General features: G+C 41.5%; 2 pseudogenes; one reads left to right on the forward strand and one right to left on the reverse strand.

Moving 5' to 3' along the window:
- Nucleotides 1–1,143: 1,143 nt before the first annotated feature.
- On the reverse strand, nt 1,144–8,639 carry LOC128629611 (succinate receptor 1-like; annotated as a pseudogene).
- On the forward strand, nt 7,487–11,736 carry LOC128629621 (kelch-like protein 10; annotated as a pseudogene).
- Nucleotides 11,737–19,426: the final 7,690 nt, after the last annotated feature.

Genomic DNA, 19,426 nt, shown 5'->3' on the forward strand with positions numbered 1-19,426 from the left:
GGTACATAGCCACTGCTTAGGGAAGAATTGATTATATTTAGAAGTGGCTCAATTACTACTGGACCAATCTGTTTAAACAAACATGTAGGTACGGGATCTAGTATGCAAGTTGATGAATTGGCAGAAGAGATTAATGTAGCTAGTTCGGTCTCTCTAAGCAGAGCAAAACACTCTAAACATTGATCTGATATTGCTACATTGTCATGTAATGGGTTTGTTACAGTACTGTCCGGTTTTAGTTTAATGGCCTGTATTTCACGTCTAATATTTTCAGCCTTATCAATGAAAAATGTCATGAAATCTTCACTGCTATGTAATTGTTTCTCTCTGTAGTGGTTTTATTCCTAGTTAATTTTGCTACTGTGTTGAAAAGGAATCTAGAATTGTTTTTGTTGTCTCCTATTAAGGTGGAGAAATAGATTTTTCTAGCATCGCCAAGAGATTTCCTATATTTCAGTAGGCTCTCCTTCCATGCTGTTTGAAATATCACCAGTTTGGTTTGACGCCATTTACGTTCTAATTGTCGAGTTGTCTGTTTTAAGGTTCGCGTTTGATCGTTATACCAGGGTGCTAATTTTTTTTCTCTAATTATTTTCCTTTTGAGTGGAGCCACTCTATCTAGCGTGTAGCGGAGTGTTGACTCCAAGCTTTCAGTCGCCTGATCGAGTTCTGTGTGATCTGACGGTGATCCAAATCTAATTGATGTTTCTGCGAGGTTATTTATGAAGCTCGGTGCAGTAGCTGATGTGTAGGTACGTTTTACGCGGTAGCGAGACGAGGTGGAAATATTATGATCAATACGTATTATGAACGAGATAAGATAATGGTCTGAGACAACTTCAAACTGCGGAAAAATGATAATATTTTCTATACTTAGTCCGTATGTTAGTATGAGGTCAAGAGTGTGACCACCATTATGAGTAGGCCCGATAAAAAATAAAGACATCAACTGTACATTAGTACAGCATGTGTTGAACACAGCAGTCTGATTTGTGTGTTAATGTAACACATATGAAACAACAATGAGGGGTTGTTCGTTAATGTGATGTGTAAATGTTCATGGAGGCGGATAAGAGACCATGGTGGGTCTTCAGTGTTGTTAATGAGGCCAGTTGTCGATGGGAAGAAACTGTTTTTGTGGCGTCAGTTTTTGGACTTGATGGACTGCAGCCTCCTGCCAGAGGGGAGTGCCTGGAAAAGTTTGTGTCCAGCGTGAGAGGGGTCAGCCATAATCGTAACTGCCCGCTTCAGGGTCCCGGAAGTGCACAGATAATGAAGGGGTGGCAGATTGCAGCCAATGACCTTCTCAGCAGAGCGAATGACATGCTGCAGTCTGTCCTTGTCCTTTTTCAGTGGCAGCAGTGTACTAGATGGTGACTGAGGAGGTGAGTATGGACTCACCATACTGATGATGGAGGTATAGAAGTGCACCATAATTGTCTTTGGTAGGTTGAACTTCAGTTGCCACAAGAAGTACACTCTGATTTTTTTAATGAGAGACCTGATGTTCAGCTCCTACTTGAGGTCCTAGGTGATGATAGTTCCCAGGAAGCAGAAAAAGTGCACAGTATCGACTGGGGAGTCACACAGGATGATGGGGGCAGGTGGGGCTGGGTTGTTCTTGTTTAAAACTTTTAAAATTTAGAGGCATGCATATTGTCTTTCAGTCGTTCCATGACACACTGTTAGTGAAACGCTAGAGTGGCTATAAAACAGAAACCGGATCAGTGCACACTGTCCATCACCATTAACCAAAAAATAAGGTTTTTAAGAAAACAATAAGACTTTATGAAACGAGATTTCATGAGATTTAATTTGGGCTTCATAGAAATAGAAAAAGAGAAGAAAAGTAATTATTTGAGAATCATTATCCTTATATCCTTCTCCAAATGAACTGATCATTTATATGATGTGTACATTACATTATAAGTATACAGTAAGTCTCTTAAAAATTAGAGCAATCATTACACAGGTAAAAGGTTTATTCATTTACTCACCTTATTCAACAGTCCAGGGGAACATGGACACTTTATTGTTTTTATCTGTTTGTTGTTAATAAATCATGTGACATCATTTATTGCTGCCTTCCAAGTCGTCCTCAGAAGTTTGTGCACACAATATCGGAGATGGTCATTATGATTTGGTGTGTGTTCAACTGGTTTTGGAAGTAAAATTGACAGCGTGAGACATTTTCTTTTATTTATTTATTTGTTTTGCAATTTCATCAACAAGAAGTTTATTTTTTACTTACTGAAGGAAAATATCGAGCTGTAGTTCTTAGTTAACAAGCAAAAGTACCACTTAAATTTTACTGTCTGCTGTAGGTGGCACATTAATTGTGGGGGCTGCCATTACTTTTTTTTTTTTTTGAACTTACTCTCAGTTCATAAAGTCGGGGCTCATATAAAAATATGAGTTCTAGTTATACTTTCACGTGCATTCACCTCATAATTATGATATTTTCAACAGGAATTGAAGCCACATTATGTGAGTGTAGTGTTGTATATAAAATATACATGAAATAAACACGAGGGAGACCTAGTATGAGTAATATGTAATCTTATTGAGAATTCACTGGGCTGGTGGACTGTATGAACAGATGTTCACCAAAGACACAACACACAGATAAGCAAGGCACAGGGGGATAACAATACATGTATTTGATTAGTGTGGCAGGCCTCAGAGTGTAGGTGGACGGTCAACTAAGACACACACACACACACACACACACACACACACACACACACACACACACACACACACACACACACACACACAGAAGGAAAACAGAACATTATAAGAATAATAAAAGGAGTATTAGGATATTATAAGGATTATAAGGATATTATAATGATATTGTGAAGTATGGGGTACAGAAAAGGGGGTAAAATACTTGCAAGCAGTATAACCAGATATAAAACAGAAATGTAGAGCAAATATGAAAAGAAAAAAGCATTATAAAACAGAAATACAGAAAAATCTGAAAGAAACTTACTCATAATGCACTTGAAGGTGTGGAGGATTCTTTTCTCACAAGAAAAAGTCAGGAGTAACACAGACGAAGGCCTTAATTTTTAAGAGAGAACCAAGATGGGCCGTTTATAAGGGTAGTTGAGCCGAGTTGCACTTGTGAGACAACCGTCTATGGGAACGGCTAGGGCCGGGAGATAACTGTCGATGGGAACAGCGGACACCGTGAGACCAAGGTCTCTCCGAAATGTTGAGTCTCGTACAGTGAGGGAAAAAAGTATTTGATCCCCTGCTGATTTTGTACGTTTGCCCACTGACAAAGAAATGATCAGTCTATAATTTTAATGGTAGATTTATTTGAACAGTGAGAGACAGAATAACAACAAAAAAATCCAGAAAAACACATGTCAAAAATTTTATAAATTAATTTGCATTTTAATGAAGGAATTTTGTTTTCCTTTCTTAATATCTTTCTGGTAAATAAAAAACAGGAAGGGATAAGAATGTATCTTTGCCAATTGGGATTGTATTGTTGAAGTAAACAGACTAGAACTATTTTACAGGTTAACTATACATGAGAGTGGAAGACCCCATTAAGAGAGGTGTTATTCGTGTGATTAGAACAGTAGAGATTACTTTAGTAAATTTTTTAATTATTTGATAGACCAACATTATTTAATCTCTGCAGCAATATTTCCTGATTCACTGTGTTGAGAGCCTCTTCTAAATCAACAGACAGGGAAGTGCAGAGTATACCATCCAGTACCAATACCATCTCCACAGCCCATTGAGAACTAGCTTGTGACCCACCAACTATAAAACCTAATCGGGTTAGACTCGATTAGATTTGTTAAATCAGCAGACACCAAGCCGGGGTCTGCTGCATGAACAATATCTATGCTTAACAAGCGCTAGCCCGTGCACCTTCCTTGGTCCCCTATTCAACCACGCAATGAACTGTGATGGGGGGGAACATTGTATTCTTACCAAAACCTAACCCTAACTCTTTTAAATGGTGCGAGAGGAGCATGATGTCCTTCTGCACTGTCCTGGCCAGGAGATGAATATTGTTTAGATGGAAGGATCCTGCTCCACCAGTGTATGGTCACTGGGTCAGGGAAGTCATGTCTCATCTTAAGTTGGAAAAGATTAGGTACACTGTCAAGGGGACGAATGGGAAATTTTACAGAATCTGGCAACCTTTTCTGTTCTTTGTCAGAGACGTGATTAGATTAGTGAGATTAGTTTGACTTTGATCTTTGTGTTAAGGTGAGAGTGGTGAATTGAGCATCTAAATCTTTTCTAAGGCCAGTCTCTAGCCGAATACGCTACATGTGACTCCGCTCCTATTTTGCTTGATCGGTTTCTTGTTTTGGTTTACTTCATTGTGTTGCTTTACGGTCATTTTCTCAATTGTATTGCTTTACCGTTATTTTCTTTGTTTTACTTATTGTTTTGCACCAGTCTTTTCTTTTTCTATTTTTTGTTGTGCTAGTGTCTGTTTTGTTGCTATTTTTGTTGACTTTAGTTTAGGATGTATGTTTAGTTTATGTTCTGTAACCACATGTAGTATGAGACACTAATTGGTAAATTGGTGTTTTCCAGGTTCAAACCTGTTCTATCAGGTTTGTTTTCCCATATAACCACCTTACTATTGATGAGGTGTATGCTATGCATTATTGTCTCCATGCTATAGTGGCTATATTTTCCATTTTGTATTGTTTACCATAATTATGGTTCTGCTTGGGTGCTGTTAACTTCCTCCATTTCATGTGGAGGTGTTAGCGCTACCACACCCCAGTGTCTGTAATATTTGTCTTTCTTTGTTTATTGTTCAGTGTTTGTGTAAGTTGGGGTTAACCGGTGTTTTCTATCTCTCCAGGAGCCGGTGAGTCTTGGTGGGACAGGAGAGGCTAGCTGCATTTATTTGGTGGTGTGTGCCTCACAGCATGCTCAGTGTGCCAACACAACCACTTCCTTAAGGTGTAGGTAGTGTTTGATGATTTTGGTGTGACTTGAGGTGGGTTTGGATGACCTCCTGAGCTGTAGCTGGCCTGCCTTGTTCCTGCCAAGCCTGGGCCTAAAGAAGTGCTTTGTTTTAAAATCCTTATTGTGATTCATTGGAGAGCGATTTTCTATTTATATGTTAGTTTTAACGATACTTAAGTGTCATAATAAAATGTAGTTTTTATATTCGTACTCATGTCTCTATATATTCGTACTCTCATGTTCTTTGCCCCATTAGGTAAAACTTGTATGCCTTTATTTAGGAATATTTCCCTGGTTCTCCCCCAGGGTGGCGTAGTTGGATTTACTAAATTTAGATAAACGTTTCCCTCCTTTTGGTAATGCCACAGTAAATGCAAAAATTAAGCACATTTGATGATATCATGCAGGCTTATTCAGTCATCTTGTACACAACAGCAGCAGCTGATGGCAGAAACATTGTGAGAGTTGTGAAGAAAAACCCCAGAACAGTCAGTGTCAAATGTCTTTGGTGTAGAGCACAAACAAATGAATTAGTTCCAATAGTTTTGGAGGGGACTGTATTACATTCTTTAATCAAGTAACTGATACCTTTGGTGGAAAAATCGATGTGGTTAAGGACAACAAGCCACGGTCATCTATCTGTGCAATAAACAGTGCTTTTAGCATTGTGTGGAGTCCACATTATCATACCATTTTATTTGCAGAAGGACAATGCAGTCCCTTGTCTCTGCAGATGGTCTTAGAGCAGGTGTGTCCAATCTTAATCAATTAGGGCTGATGTGGGTGCAGGTTTTAAAAAGCTCTTTTAATGTCACTGGTATTTTACCTGCTGGCCCCTTTTAGGTATAGGTTCAGAAGCATTAATTGGACCTTTTTGTCCAACTCCAACCACTTTCATGTATGGATGATCATACATGATCAACCACCTGGATGATCCACGACTGTTTTTCTGTTTTGTGATAGTTGTTCATGAGTCCCTTGTTTGTCCTGAGCAGTTAAACTGCCCACTGTTGTACAGGTCCTGCACATTCTTTTCTTTTCCAGCATATTGTGCATATTTGACCCGTTTCCAACAGTGGCTATATATAGCCAGTTATTCATTCTCATTAAAAAAAGTATGGAGAGGAAAATATGGTTTGTCATACAAGTTGTGGAATGGGGCAGTCAAGGCTACATTGGTTCATGAGTGGCAGGATGGGGAGGTATTCTGTGTGTAGGTTCCTGCCCATAGGCACAGGATTTTCTAATCCCCTGGGAATCATGAATGCTCAGAACAGCCTCAAATTAGCATATATAGTGTGTTTCTCCTCACAACACCATTATGTCACACTTTTGCATCCTTGCAGGGTTAATTGCAAATTTTACTATACATCAGCTTTATTTCATTTCACAAAATTTGTTTTAGAAATCTACTTTTTAATGTTTGTTCTTCCAGTTTTTTATTAACTGGTAGTGGTTATTTTATTATTTTTATCGCTTTCTTGTACAGGATTCCACTGGAGGAAAAAATATATAAATAACTATTGAAAACACCATCATATTGAAGAAACTCCATATTTTTATTCATAGTTTAGTAGTAACTACACATGTTCTATCCATCCATCCATCTTCTACCGCTTACTCGTTTTCAGGGTCCCTGGGAACCTGGAGCCTATCCCAGGAAGCATCGTGCACAAGGCGGGGTACAAAACAAATGAAGTAAATCTCTTTTGGAAGAACAATGCTTCAGTACAGTTCTAGAGACTTTTAAAATCTACACCAAGGTGTACTGAAAATGTTTTTGGCAATGTTCTACTAAGACACTTTATATTGTTTTTTGCTTTAATTTGTCAACCATCTGTTATTATGTTATATATAAATATTCACAACAGTAAGATTTATAAGCAAGGCAATTGTTATAAGTGCTGTCTTTGCTTGATAGGCCATACTTGCCTGTAGTGCAGCCATTAGCATCCTTTTAGCATGCCTCCACTTGTCTTGCAGTGCTTCTTTAAAGCTGTCTGTCATGAGGAAGTAAAATACTGGGTTGATGACACTGAGCCTATGCAATTGGCCGTGTCACTGCGAAAACCAAATTGATGAAGTCTACGATGCACGGTGACAATTCAGGAAGCCGAGAGGCAATACACACAATCCTCATTATATGGATGGGTGTGTAGAGCACCAGAAACATGATTGCCACAGCCCCACGATTCTTACAGGCCTTTGGAAGGATGTCGTATGCATTTCCTCTCTTTTCATGAGAACAGAAACCATGTGGTGTGATGATTGATAGAAACAAACCCACCAGGGGCATCACATATCCAGTTATGTTGAGCACTATGCTGTAAATCAGAATAACTCAGGCCACTCCAAGGCTTGCAAAATCACAACACACTGTCCAGCCATTGTCCTCCAAGTCCTGGATAATGAAGTCTATGAGGGGAGCAATTTTAGCATTTACCCAGATCCAGTTCAGTATAGTGATGCACAATGAGGCCTTGAGTGTCAACAGGATGTGTTCTCGCTGGGGGTGACATGGCAACAAGAACCGGTCCACACTTACCCACATCATGAAAAGGATGCTAGAGTACAAGTTCACATGGAGGATATAGCGATTAACCATTCATAGTGAAGTATTGAGTTTCTTCTGGTTGTAAGCGTAGTTATAGGACAGCTCAGGTAAAGTACACAGGTAGATGAGAGACACAGACAGGTTAAACAGGTACAAGTTTGTGGACTTCCAAGCAGGGAGGCAAAAGATATAGCCTAGGACCAGCACTAGGTTTCTGATGAAGCCAATAGTAAATTCCAGACCATACATTGGCGAGAGGTAATATCTTTCTAATAATGGGGTGATGACACTGGAACAGTTGTCCAGCAGCCATAAAAACTAGTGTATATATAATTACTGTACATAAAGAGCTCTATTTTCATGTTATTGCAGGTGTAATTTGTTGGATAACACTAGCATGATGCTTTTTTGTTGGGCGGATTAAAAGAATTCACTCTTGAGCTCTGATGCTATTTTTGTGGGCATAAATAAATGCTCTGTGCTAATGTGTGTGGAATGGTGCAAAAGGTGTTATGTACAGAATCTACGCAATGTGATTTTCAAATCCATTTTGGTCCAATAATGGTCATGTATTACCCAAGGGATAAGATTTTCCCTATTAAAGTTCAGATTTAGAAGTGGTTTATGCAGTTGCACACTAGGTTTAAATTTAACCAGCATTTAAATCCATGCCAGCTGAGACACACCATAAAAACGCATGCCCTTTCAGTCTACTTTGTATATACGCACACATATATTCTATACACCCAAGTGAAGCATAAACTTCAGTCAGTAGTGTCACATGTGCTTCCACATTTCTTGAACTCCCTTAGATGCTTTGTTTTAATTTGATCTGCTCTGAAATCATGGTCTCCAAAATAATAAAAAATAGAGTTCGCATGAAGCAAATTATTTAGATAACCTCAGGTGTGGGGCTTTAATTCTCTTTAAGCTTTCAACCCTGTTTTGATTCATAAATTGTTTTAATTTATTAACAAAACTGCACAATTTAGAATTAATGTTGTATTTGACAGTGTTGAAAGAGTTGCTGTGAACTTAATAAGTTTACAGGCGTTAAGATTAAAAATGTACACTTGTCTAAATGTCCTACATAAACATATACCGTGCGGTCGAAAAGTCTGACCATTTTTTTCTGAGTTTTTTTTTATTTAAAATTTGAAATCAACAGAAGGTCATGAAAATTCACAATGAGTCACAACAAGTGTTTGGGATGAATAGGTTGTACAGTTTTATTTCCCATTAGCTCAGGAATTCCAGGTATGTCAAGTTTGTTATATTGTTAATTATTGTAGCAGGTGGGGAGTTGGTTTAGCGGAAGTCTGCAGAGGGACTGTGGTGGAATGGGCAATTAACTAGGCACACCTGTTGCTTATTTTTGTTTTCTTATATGAACAAGCTGTGTTCTTGTTCGTTCTCTCTCTCAGGGATCTCTCTCTGTGTGTGTGTGTGTGTGTGTGTGTGTGTGTGTGTGTGTGTGTGTGTGTGTGTGTGTGTGTGTGTGTGTGTGTGTGTGTGTGTGTGTGTGTGTGTGTGTGTGTGTGTGTGTGTGTGTGTGTGTGTATATAAAATGTGTCATTTAGAGGTGAAGAGACGGGACGCAATCGCATGAGATCAGCATGTTTATTAGGGCATATACAAAAATAATAGTCATGAATCAAAGTGTAGCCAGTTAAAAAGATTAAACTATTGAACTGGAAAAGAAGAACCCAATTTCTAATAAACACTGGTTTAACGTCCTGGGAAATTGCTCTACCCTGGAACTAATCTAAATTTAATCCATAGCAATAAATAATTTCAAGACATGTGGTCATGATTCTTAGAGAACAGTGAGAAATAGTTCCTTTCTACACCTCTCTTTGGATCAAATATTTATTCATCTAACTTGTTAGAAATCTTCATCCTTAATTCTCTCTGTAGCAGGAAGAAAAGTGTTATTTAGAGTGTGTAGTGTAATGATGTACAATATCCTATGACACTTTTTGTAATAAAATGATATCTGTAATAAAACATATGTAGGCCACACTAAGTAAAGAACATTTATTAGCATTTCATTTAAAATGTCATGGTGTCAAAACTTATAGCAGTGTTCATCAGTGCAGAATTTATTTCTGGTGTAAAACAGCTAAATGTTTTAAAAGGTTACTTAAAGTGGACAAGTAATACTTTTATTACTTTCCTCAACAAAACGCTGGAAAGGTAATGTTTCTGTATAAACATACATCTCTCTCCATCTATAAAGCTATTAAACAAACAAATAAAGAAATAAATATACAGCCATCATTAACTATTTCATCATCATCAATATTTAATCATTTTAATGTAGAATTAATTCCATTTGGGAAATTCACCCTGGGAGGTGGGTTTTTTCCAGGAAAATAAACGGTTCTTTATGCTGGACGTATGCATTTTGGACATGCGCAGGATTTATAGCTGTTTTTAAAGCATTTCACAGAGACTGATCCTGAACTGCAGGTTTCTGTCAGGTTCACTGCATCCTGTGCATATATCAGTGGTTACAGAATTAGAATTGGAACCTTGGAATCAGAACATTGCGAGATGAAAAGCTGATCTGCATCAGCACAATCCACATTCAGATGAAAGTTGTACATTCAGTAGCTCTGACTTGCATAAAAACTGGACAGAAAATGAGTAAACAGGAAGAAGAGAAAGGAATGCAGAGGAAGGTGGACGGGATGTCTTGCAACATCATCAATGAGCTGCGGTTAGAGAAGAAGCTCTGTGATGTAGTCATCATGGTGGATGGCGCCAAGTTCCACGTGCACAAGAACATCCTGTGCAGCTGCAGCCCATACTTCATGGTTCTCTTTACCAAAGGCTGGTACCCTCCTGATAAGCTCAGGTACAGCATCCCTAATGTTTCCGCCGAGATAATGGAGCTGGTCGTGGAGTAACCGTATATAAGACGTGTTAACATCACAGAGAAAAACGTGTGTAAGCTGCTGATCGCTGCTGATTATCTGTTGGTGAACAGCCTGGTGAACGAGTGCTGCGCGTTCCTGAAGGCTCAGCTGTGTCCAGAGAACTGCATTAACCTCTGGCGTTTTGCACACTCCTACTTCTGCGAGAAGTTGAAGCAGCAGGCCTTCCGGTTTATCTTGCACAACTTTGAGGAGATGGTGCGCCTCTCTGAGGACTTCCTAGACCTGACGGTCGTGCAGCTGAGCGAGACCATCGAGAAGGACGAACTGAACGTGAAACAGGAGAGCGTGGTGTTTGAAGCCGTCTTACAGTGGATCAAACATGCGCCATGGAAACGGAAAGCACACATAGGAGTGTTACTGCCCAAGGTGCGTCTGGGGCTATTGACGCACGATTACCTCAGGAACAATGTGAGCAACAACGTTTCAGTGATGGACGACATGACATGTAAGCCGATCGTCACCAGAGTTCTGATGGGCATTGATGACCTCAACCCAAGCCTTTCTCTCAGCTCTGATCTCACGAGACTCCGCCTGCCCAGCGCTGTTCTGCTGGCCATCGGTGGCTGGTACCAAAGGAATCGCACCAATGCCATAAAAGCGTATGATACGCGAGCGGCACGCTGGGTATGCGTCACGTGCACCGATGAGAGTCCACCGTCTGCCCATCACGGGACGGTGTATCTAAACGGCTTCGTGTACTGCATCGGAGGAATCGACAGTGAGGATTTCCTCTGCAGTGTGAGAAGGTTTGACCCCATCACCAGAATCTGGGCTCAGGTGCACCCCATGCACTATTGCCGGTGTGACGTGAGCGTGTGTGTGCTGGACAGTCGTATCTATGCAATGGGAGGATTTAATGGCTTCGAACATCTGAATACGGTAGAGCGATATGAACCTGAGAATGATCGGTGGTGCATGATTGCGCCAATGCACGGACGAAGGAGCAGCTCTAGCGCTACAGTACTGAATGGCAAAGTGTACATATGTGGAGGGTATGACATTTTCGGGTGTTTGTTCACGGGGGAGTATTACAGTCCTCAGACGGGAGCGTGGACCCTCATCACCCCCATGATGATCAGAAGGTGTGGACTGGGCGTGGTCGCGTATGGAGGATGGGTTTACGCTGTCGGGGGAAATGATGGTGTTAATAGATGGGACCAAAGTTCAACATTCTCTTGGTTAACGTCACCATTTTACAGGTTTCACAAGAACCTTGTCTCTTTGTATGTCTCAGACTGCAGGCAGTCAGTGGGTAAAGAAGTATGAAGGACAGAGCTGTGGTTGAACCCTGTTGGTTTGTATCCTTGAATAGTGGTGCTGAGCTGTGTTAATAGTTTGTAGAAAGCCATGAGAACCAGCTGGGGTGGGCCCTTTCCAAGCCAAGGGCTGAGCACCATTTATGTCTGTGAGAACCGTTGAACTAGAGCGTCCACAGGCCTGACCTACAAGCTCGAGGGTAAAGTGCGCTCTCACTCCTCGAGCCCAGATAGCTCAGTCGGTAGAGCATCAGACTTTTAATCTGAGGGTCCAGGGTTCAAGTCCCTGTTTGGGTGTTGTAGTACTCTCCATATCTTCTGAGAGGTCCAGTGAAACCATCTAAGGTGCCTCTTTCCAGCATGTTTTGTTCAGCAAGCAAAATGGGCAAACTAAGGGTAAACATTCAGCAGGTTGTCAAGTTACTAATGGTTACTAGGTGAGAGTGTTGCTACCTAAGCTTTGTTACCTTTTAGCATGAAGTTGACAAAGACATGGGTGGTCATCATAGAGATTGGAGTCCATATAACAGCATCCTTATTAGACTGCGCAGAAAATCATGGGTCTGTGTGAAAAAGAGCACATTGAATGACCCCGACATGATTTGAACCTTCTGATCTGGAGTCAGACGCACTTCCGTTGCGCCACGAGGTCCCAGCTCGAAGCCTATAGCGCATCATGGTGCAAGGCATACTTGTTCATCGGCGTGGCGATCAAGACGCATTGGAACTCGGAGACAGGTGGTGGGCTGTGACTGTTGCGACTAGTGTCTGACATCTGGGCAAGAGCTCTTCCAGAGGACAAGGCACGAGCCCTTTAAAGGCATAACCTGCCAGGTTTCCCTTCCCTGGACATTAAGGGAGATTTTCAAGATCAAATGGTAGATCTCACCCCAGTGCGTGAGAGTGAAGCGTGGACAACTTATACCTGAACTCAGGGACTCAACTGCCTATGCGATAGAACCATGGTTCAGCCTTCTTCTGGGTAACTTCACACATTTACCATTTGTACGAGGCCTTTGTGTCATTATACGTGTCAGACGATGGGCAATCAGTGGCAAAGGTGGCGTAAACCTGCTTTTTGCGAGGCATACAGAGCCAAGATTACACGTCAGTTTGTGGTGTGGAATTAACGTGTTTGTTAGAAATTTTGGTCTCCTTGTGCAGAAAAGCCAAGTTTAATTAAAACTGCTGATGCTATTCTACTTGTTCCTATACCATGACACGAAGGCATTCCTTGAACCAAGACAAGCCTCCAGAGTGAGCCTTACGAATAAGAGTTATGCTGGTAACGATTTCCAAGCGACATGCCGGTCAAAAGTGTGCTAGTTGTAAACAAAAATACGAACAAGGTCGTTAAACAGAAAGCACTGGGGTTAAGTTGATCTCAACTTAGAAACTGGCCAACATAATAGATGGGACCAAAGTTCAACATTCTCTTGGTTAACGTCACCATTTTACAGGTTTCACAAGAACCTTGTCTCTTTGTATGTCTCAGACTGCAGGCAGTCAGTGGGTAAAGAAGTATGAAGGACAGAGCTGTGGTTGAACCCTGTTGGTTTGTATCCTTGAATAGTGGTGCTGAGCTGTGTTAATAGTTTGTAGAAAGCCATGAGAACCAGCTGGGGTGGGCCCTTTCCAAGCCAAGGGCTGAGCACCATTTATGTCTGTGAGAACAGTTGAACTAGAGCGTCCACAGGCCTGACCTACAAGCTCGAGGGTAAAGTGCGCTCTCACTCCTCGAGCCCAGATAGCTCAGTCGGTAGAGCATCAGACTTTTAATCTGAGGGTACAGGGTTCAAGTCCCTGTTTGGGTGTTGTAGTACCCTCCATATCTTCTGAGAGGACCAGTGAAACCATCTAAGGTGCCTCTTTCCAGCATGTTCTGTTCAGCAAGCAAAATGGGCAAACTAAGGGTAAACATTCAGCAGGTTGTCAAGTTACTAATGGTTACTAGGTGAGAGTGTTGCTACCTAAGCTTTGTTACCTTTTAGCATGAAGTTGACAAAGACATGGGTGGTCATCATAGAGATTGGAGTCCATATAACAGCATCCTTATTAGACTGCGCAGAAAATCATGGGTCTGTGTGAAAAAGAGCACATTGAATGACCCCGACATGATTTGAACCTTCTGATCTGGAGTCAGACGCACTTCCGTTGCGCCACGAGGTCCCAGCTCGAAGCCTATAGCGCATCATGGTGCAAGGCATACTTGTTCATCGGCGTGGCGATCAAGACGCATTGGAACTCGGAGACAGGTGGTGGGCTGTGACTGTTGCGACTAGTGTCTGACATCTGGGCAAGAGCTCTTCCAGAGGACAAGGCACGAGCCCTTTAAAGGGATAACCTGCCAGGTTTCCCTTCCCTGGACATTAAGGGAGATTTTCAAGATCAAATGGTAGATCTCACCCCAGTGCATTGAATGACCCCGACGTGATTTGAACACGCAACCTTCTGATCTGGAGTCAGACACGCTACCGTCTGTCTGTCTGTCTGTCTGTCATAAATAAATAAATAAATAAATAAATAAATACAAAACACACACACACACACTATGAATAAATATTAAAGTAAATAAAAAGATGTACAGTATTTCACAAAGTGAGAACTCCCCTCACATTTTTGTAAATATTTGATGATATCTTTTCATGTGACAACACTGAAGAAATGACACTTTGCTACAGTGTAAAGTAGTGAGTGTACAGCTTGTGTAACAGTGTAAATTTGCTGTCCCCTCAAAATAACTCAACACACATTAATGTCTAAACCGCTGGCAACAAAAGTGAGTACACCCCCAAGTAAAAATGTCCAAATCGGGCCCAATTAGCCATTTTCCCTCCCCGGTGTCATGTGACTTGTTAGTGTTACAAGGTCTCAGGTGTGAATGGGGAGCAGGTGTGTAAAATTTGGTGTCATCACTCTCACACTCCCTCATACTGGTCACTGGAAGTTCGACATGGCACCTGAAGGCAAAGAACTCTCTGAGGATGTGAAAAAAAAGAATTCTTGCTCTACATAAAAATGGCCTAGGCTTTAAGAAGATTACCAAGACCCTGACACTGAGCTGCAGAACGGTGGCCAAGACCATACAGCGGTTTAACAGGACAGGTTCCACTCAGAACAGGCCTCGCCATGGTCGACCAAAGAAGAAGTTGAGTGCACGTGCTCAGCGTCATATCCAGAGGTTGTCTTTGGGAAATAGTGCTGCCAGCATTGCTGCAAAGGTTGAAGGGGTGGGGGGTCAGCCTGGGCTTTGGACACTGCAGACACAAACACAAAATCAAGTTTATATACGACAATGTATTACTCGAATAGGTTATTGATTGTGCAAATACTATATGCATGTAGAACCCCTACATGCTTTGCGTTTAATATGTATTATGTAAGGAATAAACATGCGGTTAAACGAGCTTCATTTTGGTAAAATTCAAACATTCAACATTCAAAGATGGGGGGGGGGGGGGGGGGTGGCTACAGAAATCATTTGTTGCCTCAGCTGGTAAATACAGTAGCAAATGTACCAGGTCATAAATTGGCTAACGTATTGGAGAGACAATCCAAAGTGTTCAAAGAAGAGTTGGGTCCACTACTGGAGAGAGAGCTCCAGAGGCTGGTGGAAGACAAGATCATTGAACCAATGCAGTTTGCAGAGTGGGCAGCTCCCATTGTTCCAGTCAGAAAACTGATGGTTCTACCCCAATTTGTAGGGATTATAAATTCGCAGTAAATCCAGCTCTAGTGTGGAGCAGTATCCAATTCCCAAGGTAGAAGATTTATTTGCTCAGTCGGCAGGAGGAAAGAATTTCCCAACTGGACATGACCCATGCGCATCAGAAGATAATACTGTACAAAAATTCCAATAAGTACGTTACAATCAACATGCACAAGGGATTATGTACTTACAACAGGCCACCATTTGGAGTTGCTTCAAGTCCAGCGATCTTCCAGCACACAATAGAAGGGATTCTGCAAGACATCACACGCGTCACAGTTTATCTGGATGGCATTTTAGTCTCAGGGGCTAATGAACATCTGCAGAACTTGGATGAGGTACTAAGTAGGATAGAAAAGAGTGGACTGAGGCAAAGAAGGAGCAAGTGCGAGTCCTTGGGAGAAGTAGAGATATTTTTAGGTCACAAAATTAATGCCATAGGATTACAGTCGAAAGACAGGTCCTATATTATGTTTGAGACAGCTGGCATTGTAGCCGTGAAATCAGCTAACATTATGCTCCATGTAATGTTTGAGATATCCAGTTATTTGTTAAACGCTAACGCATTGCAATGTTATAAACTACCTCCTAATGGACCACCATGCATCTCCATTCAGCCCGTGTCCTGTCAGCTAAATGTAGCCTCATGTCACTCATAATTATTCACATGTTCATGCTTTTAATAAATCTTTTTATCCTGACACCGTATCAGTGAATTTAAACTAATGCCTGCATTCAGAGTATAAGGGGGGGGGTGTGCGTTCAGGAGTGCACCTTAGCACTTTATTAGTCATGGTCAGACAGTGTTTGAACGAACTCTCACTCTCACTCTCTCTCTCACTCTCTCTCTCTCTCTCACTCTCTCACTCTCTCTCTCTCTCTCACTCTCTCTCTCACTCTCTCTGCCAGAGGAGGATGCCCTCCAGGAGTTTTTAATTTTATAGTGTTTTTTTTTGATTCTCTGGGTTTTTAAAAAAAAATAAAAATCACACCATGGTACTGAGCATGTGTACTTTTGGTGGTATCGTTACCAATGACTAGATTTTTGGTATCATGACATCCCTAATATGTAAGGAAATAGGATGAACTCTGCATACAGGGAAGCTTAGTTTTATGGGGGACTCGCGTAGTGGTTCCACCTCCGCGGCGTGCAGCTCTTCTAAGACATCTACACGAAACCCATCCGGGAATTACCAGGATGAAAGGCCTGGTGCGTAGCTATATGTGGTTGCCACACTTGGATGCAGAGGTGGAAGCATTGGTCAAATCGTGTGCAGTCTGTCAGGAAAACAGAAACGCTCCGGCAAACGCGCCACTGCATGCGTGAGAGATACCAGAGCAACCATGGAGAAGGATTCACATTGATTACGGTGCACCGTGGATGAGTAGAATGTTCTTGATCGTGGTAGAAGCATTCTCAAAATGGATAGAGGCTTATCTGTTAATCAAGTCTACATCCACAATTACCATTCAGTGCTTAAGACAAACCTTTAGCCAACACAGGATACCAGAAGTAGTGATGTCAGACCATAGCAGTTTTTTTGTTTTTTTTACCAGTGCTGAATTCCAAGAGTTTATGGAAAGAAACGGAATTAAACACAAGCACAGCACCCTACCATGCATCTTCCAGTGGTCTGGCTGAAAGGGCCGTTCAAACATTCAAAACCCTGATGAAAAGAGTGCTGGAGAGTCCATTGAAAAAGCTAGGCAAAGTGCTGTTCAGTTACCGAACGACGCCACAGTCGACCACTGGCAAATCAGCCGCTAATCAGCTGTGTGGAAGGAAACTGGTCTACACAGGGTCTCATTGAGATACAAATAATTGAGAAAAATGGTACCATGACCAACATGCAAAGGAAAGATATCTCGTGGTGGGTGACCCAGTGTATACTAGGAACGTCAGCTCTGGACCTACTTTTATTCCAGGAACAGTTCAGAAAAAGACTGGTCCTGTATGGTGCACAGTAGCATTGGGAAGTGGGCAAGTAGTGCACTGACATATTGATCAGGTGAGAGATGGGCACAATGCAACATCCGTAGCACCAGAGTTGTAAGACACTTCACGGCCAGATGTTGCCATTCCAGTGCATTCTACAAAAGACTCAGGTTCTTCATTCTCTGAGGAAAGTCACAAACAAAAACTGGGAGGAACTTCTGAAGTGGCTGCATCAGAAACTTTCCTTGGGATGGAAAACCCCGAGTTGAGAAGGTCTACACGTACTAAATCTCCAAGCTATCTGAAAGATTATAATTAGTGTAGTGGCGAGTTCCCCAAACGCAGGGCAAGAATGAACCCAGGAACTGAACTGAATCTCAAGAGAAAGTGATGCATGCAATAAGACAATGGCCCAAAACAAATAATGGTTAAAGAACAATAAAGTTATTGGTTTGAATGGCCAAAACTGATGTCCAAGCCCATGTGCAGGACTAATAAACAGTTACTGGAAATGATTAGTTGCAGTTATTGCTGCACAAGGGGGTCAGATCTGATACCGAAGGCAAAAGGTTCACATACTTTTGCCACTCCCAGATATGTAATATTGGATTATTTTCTGCAATAAATAAATGACCAAGTATAACATGTGTCACGTTTGTTTAAATGGGTTCTCTTTGTGTAGTTTTAGGACTTGTCTGTAAATCTTGTTATTTATGTAGAAATATAGAAAACTCTAAAGGGTTCACAAACTTTCAAGCACCACTGTAGCTGTGATGTGCAGCAAAAGGTTGTTGAGCTTCACAAAATGGGAAGTGTCTATAAGAAAGTAGCACAAGTATCGAAAACGCTCATTTCCACCATCAGGACAATAATTAAGAAGTTCCAGTCAACTGGAAATGTTATGAATTAACCTGGAATTGGACGCGTGTCTATATCGTCTCAACACACTGAAGAGGACGGTTCGAGTGGACAAAACATCTCCAAGGATCACAGCTGGAGAATTGCAGGAGTTAGTTGTGTCTTGGGGTCAGAAAGTCTCCAAAACTACAATATGAAGTCACCTACATCACCACAAGTTGTTGGAAGGGTTTCAAGAAAAAAGCCTCTACTCTCATCCAAAAACACACTCGGGTGTCTTCAGTTTGCCGACACTACTGGAACTTCAAATGGGATCGGGTTCTATGGTCAGATGAAACCAAAATAGAGCTTTTTGGTAATAAACACCAGAGGTGGTTTTGAAGCACACAGATAGGTAGCCATATGGAAAAGTACCTCATGCCCACGGTTAAATATGGTGGTGGATCTTTAATGTTTTGGGAATGTTTTTCTGCCAGAGGACCTGGACATATTGTTAGGATACATGGATATTAAATAAAAACCTGACTGCCTCTGACAGAAAGATTCAAATGTGCCGTGGTTGCATCTTCCAGCAGGACAGTGATCCAAAACATACATCAAAATCAACGCAAAAACGGTTTACTGACCACAAAATCATCGTCATTTAACACTAATGATCAGTATTGAAAATATTAACATGGATATCTGAGTCTGATAATAAAATTAACTTCTACTTGCAGTCAAATTTTGTAGTGTTTAGGACATTTAACACCCTTCCGTCCAAAAGAAACCAAAAGGGGGTACAAACTTTTACACTCCACGGTATTTGGTTGAAATTGCGCTTATAGAACAACTGAACAGCAACGTTTCCATACAGGTTTTAGTGAAGTGTTTATCAATAGCAACTTGACTTGAAATGGATGATGTTTCATTAGCTTGGCCTGTGCCCAAATCCTGCACGACTGCGTATCTAGGTACACTACACACGGTCTGAACGAATGGAGTCTCTACCGCACTCTCCACTCCTGTAGTTCTCCGTCATTAAATGCGGTTCAGAGACGGCTTCCATTACACCAATCACCAACCCTCAGTGAGTAACCCGCTCGCCATGTACAACCTGCTACCTTTAACAGACAGACGCGGTTAGTCACGCCCATGGACGCCAGAGAGGATAATATGATTGGTTCGAACGTGCGTGGTGGGTGGAGCCACGAGAGAGCGCTCTACATAGAG

This window comes from Ictalurus punctatus, unplaced genomic scaffold, assembly GCF_001660625.3.
Source record: "Ictalurus punctatus breed USDA103 unplaced genomic scaffold, Coco_2.0 Super-Scaffold_100, whole genome shotgun sequence".
NCBI lineage: Eukaryota > Metazoa > Chordata > Actinopteri > Siluriformes > Ictaluridae > Ictalurus > Ictalurus punctatus.